The following is a 4,500-nucleotide window of genomic DNA, read 5'->3' as shown; positions in this document are numbered from 1 at the left end:
GACTTTATTCTCACCTTCGTTCCTCGCCATGTAACCTATCTCTTTTCTCTGGTTGCTCTTAAAAAATGTTTTTTTCACTGTTCTTCCCACTCTCCTGCCAATTTTACTGTGATTTTTTCTTAGCTTCCTTTATTGCTTAAAAGCCTTTCTTCTGCTTGAGCTTCATTGAAATTCTTGAGTCTTTGGGTCATCATTTTCATCAAATTTTGGAATTTTTAGTCATTATTATTTCAAAATATTCTGTTCTCCACTTCTCCTCCTGAACTTCAATTACGTGTAGGTTATAACAATTATATTTTCCCATATCCCACTGATTTTCTGGTTTTTTTTTTGGCTTTTCTTTTTTTTACTCTCAGTGTTTGTTTGGGTTCATTTTCTTTTGCTTTATGTTCAAGTTCACCAATATTTCTTTTACAGTGTCCAATTTTCTATAAATCCCTGTAGTTAATTTTTGATCACTCATTTATAATTGTTTTCTCTAAAAGTTCCATTTGAGTATTTTTTATATTTTCAATTTTTCTCTTTATTATGCTCATCTTTTCCTCTACCTTACTGAACACATAGGGAATATTTATAATAGTTTTAGATTTTTGTCTGTTAGTTCCAGCATCTCCATCATTTCTGATTCTTTTTCTATTTCTTGACTTGCTCCTTGATTTATGGATTTTGTTATATTTCTTTAAGTAATGTTAGTTTTTTTTTATTTTTCTGAAACACAGTTATTTGGAAGCAATTGGATCCTATCCTGTGAGCTTTGTTAGGATGGGCCCAGAACAGTCTTTAGCCTAAGGCTAATTTATCCTCACTGCTAATATAGGGCTCCTCTGAATATTCTACCCAATGTTTATTGGATTATGACAATTTCCTTTCTTTCTTTTGGGATCACAAACTAATTGCAGCCCTGTGTGAGTGTCCAACGGTTTTTCACTTACTTTTTTCTGATATTCCTTTCCCCAGCCTCAGATAGTTGCCTCTTGCTATGGTTTGAGTGTCTCCTCCAAAACTCATGTTGGAACCTTGATTCCCAGTGCAGCAATGTTGGGAGGTGGAACTTTTTAAGATGTGGGATCTAATGGGAGACATTTGGGTCATGAGGGTTCTGCCTTCATGGGAAGCTTGGTGCTATTCTCATGGTAGTCAGTGGGTTCTCACTCTCACAAGATTGTGAGAAGTGCCATCTTGCTCTCACAAGATTGAATTAGCTCTCACAGGGATGGATTAGTTCTTAGGAGAGTGGGGTGCCTCTTGTGTTTGATCTCTGTCTGCTTCCCCTTCTTCTTCTTGTCATGTTCTGTTGCAGCACAGGCCCTCACCAGAAGCCAAGTGGATTCTGGTGCCATGCTTGTGGACTTCCCAACCTCCAGAATCATGATCCAAATAAACCTCTTTTCTTGATAAATTACCCAGTCTCAGCTATTCCATTATAGAAACACAAAACCGACTAAGACACCTCTCATGAATGGTCAGATCAGAACTCAATTAACTGAAAGTGACCCTTCTGCATATCTGTAGTGTACTGTCTCACTCTTTGTGCAGCTTTCTTCCTTTTACTACTCACCGTTCAAATTCTAGCCTCCTTGTCTCTCTAAACTTTTGCCTCTATCTCCTCAACTCAAGCCTGGCAAGCTATATAGGGGTCTCTCCTTCCTGTGCTACAGACTGGAAACTTTCTACAGGCTGCCAATTGGTAAAAACACAGGGCTTTCAGATGAACAACTTATCCTGGTTTGGCCAGGACATTTTCAGTGGTAGCACAGACAGTCTCATGTTCTGGGAACTCCCTCAGTCCCAGGCAAACTAGGGGAATGGGGATGGTTGGCCACTCACAATCACTCAATGTCACTTTATTGCTTTCCCTTATTTTAGCATCACAGTGCTATATTACCTTTAGTCAAACACCTGAGACCTCCATTTTGGTCAGAAGTAAAAACCCTGATTTATTTTCCAATTGCAGAGGACAAAAGTGGGAAGATAAGTTGGTACCTATTACTGCAGTCTTAGATGATGGTGGCTTAGACATAAATGGTGATATGTATGATAGCAAAAGATAGAAGGAATTGAGATACATTTGAGAGATAGGTTGAACAGGTCAAGGCCCTAAAACAACTTATAAAATACTTTTTATGGGCATATTTCAATAATCCAAATAATTATAAATTCAACTACTATGCTATAATTTTGCCTATATTTTTGAATTTTGACCACAAGAAATCATGTATGAGATCCCCAGACACCCAGGACCCACACCCACTAGACAGAGAATCCATTGAGAAATTTGAAAGAATTGAATTAACAATTCACAGAGTGAGTAGAGCAAGAGACTGCTTTTCAGAGTATAGAGGCTAGAATATTTGGGTCCCTTCCTGTAGTAAAAATTCCTTTTGAGCCTGTGGCAACCAGTAGAGAAGGGGAACCTACTTAGAACCTACCACCTCTTTTGCCATCTGCTATCTTCACAGCTATTCAGGCACGATCAAAGGCCCGGCCAGTCCACATTATGCATAAAGCTGAACATCATCAAGCTGTACCCATGGTACTCATTTGTATCCACCATGTTTTCCTTCACACCATTGTCAGGATTCAGCTGCCATAGTTAAGTTAACTGGATGTAGATCTTCTTGGGAATCGAGGAAAGCCACGCATAGAAAATTCCCAGGTGAGGACATTCTCTGGGATACTGTAGCCCAGAAGGTAAAGGAATTCTGTCACTTAACACAGGTCTCCTACTTCGCCTGCAAGGAGACAGGATGTTGGATTTGGCCTGTTCTGAAGTAAGGTAAGTGTGCACCTGTGTGTATGTACACATGTAAACACCTGTGTGGTCATGTGTAGTAGGCTGGTGAAGGGGAAGAAAATTGCCAAAAACTGTTTAGTGCTAACACATAAAGAAAACATTTGTCAAAATGTCTCACAGGAAGCCTAGACCAATCCAAATGACTGATGTCAGATCTTTTCTGAGGGAGCAGAAAGAGTAAAATGTGGGGAGTTGACATCCAATACAGGGAAAGGAGTCAGACCTAAGGGAGAAAAAAGAGGTGGATGACTTTATAACTTTATCAAGAATTTTCCATACTCAGCTGAAATCGATCAAGGATAGAAAAGAAAGGTGACCAAAGCATTTTTGTTATGCTTGGTTGTGAATGCACTTTTAAATTTTGTTTTATAAAAACACATCTATTTTACAACACAACTTCTTCCTCAGGTGATTTGTATTTTTGTGCTAACAAATAGTTTTGCAGTGGCAGAAATCTGAAAAATGGCATAGAACAGATCTCTCCAAAGAGATTTTCAAACTAAGATGAGGACTAAAATAAGCAATCCATTAGATCATAAGATCTTTGAGCGAGAGGAGCCCATTTGATATATTTAATTAAACCCCAACACCCATCCTCCATGCCTGCACATGGTAGATGTTCAGCAAATATTTAATGAATGGAAGCCTAAATATTTGGGAATAATAACAGTCTTTGAACAAATGAGCTTGAAAATGCCACACCAGATATTCTTTCTTATAGAATTGTTCCCTTTCAACACACATTAAAACATTCTATAAGACCTACAGTTAAAAACAAACAAAAAAAAAAACAAAAAAACCCCTATTTACTTATTTATTTATTTTATTTTTTTGAGGTAGGGCCTTGCTCTGTCACACAGGCTGGAGTGCAATGGAGCCTTCATAGTTCACAGCAGCTTTAAATTCCTGGACTCAGGTGATCGTCACACCTCAGCCTCCCAAGTAGCTGGGACTACAGGCACATGCCACCACTTTCAGCTGTTTCTTTTTTAGAGACAGGGTCTTGCTATATTGTCTAGGCTGGTTTCCAACTCTGGGGCTCAAGTGATCCTCCTGCCTCATCCTGCCAAAGTTCTGGGATTACAGGCATGAGCCTCCATGGCTGGCCCCTATTTATTTTTTGAGTGAACAAGTTTGTCACCAATATCTTTGATCGTGGAACTCTTTTTAAGGACTACCTATTAGCTTCCTGCAGAAATGTTGCTGTAACCCAATATATCTTTAAGGTACCAAAGCTGAATCCTAAAGATGAGAATTTTGAAAGATGACTGTGGTATCATGTTGTGCCCTTGTTAAATTGAATCCACATCATGAAAACATTTTATGTGTTCAAGTTAAATTAGTTTATTTTGTATTATTGTATAAACTGGACTTGATAGGTTGCAAGTATAAAGGATTTTTTAAATTTTGCTTCTGCCCTTCCAAACCTGACATTTTGAGTACTCACCCTCAATCCCTAGGTTCTTCTAACTGATAAAACTCTGAGTAGTTCTCTGTTGGCTTTTCTGATTACCAACAGGTGATAAATTTTTTAAAAAAGCTTTTTTTCCAAGGTAGTAAAAAGTCTAGTCTTATCCATGTAAACTTAAGCTCTGTCTTTTCTCACAACTCTGTTATCAGATTGGAAATCCAGGAATAGGAGGAGAGGCCAGGTTGGTTTTCCCATCTTCTCCTCTCTCTATCTCCTCCTCCTTTCCTGTCTGTGA

Source organism: Symphalangus syndactylus, chromosome 13 (assembly GCF_028878055.3).
Source record: "Symphalangus syndactylus isolate Jambi chromosome 13, NHGRI_mSymSyn1-v2.1_pri, whole genome shotgun sequence".
In the NCBI taxonomy this organism is placed as follows: domain Eukaryota; kingdom Metazoa; phylum Chordata; class Mammalia; order Primates; family Hylobatidae; genus Symphalangus; species Symphalangus syndactylus.
The sequence above is the reverse complement of the archived record's forward strand: the minus strand, read 5'-3'. Positions refer to the sequence as shown.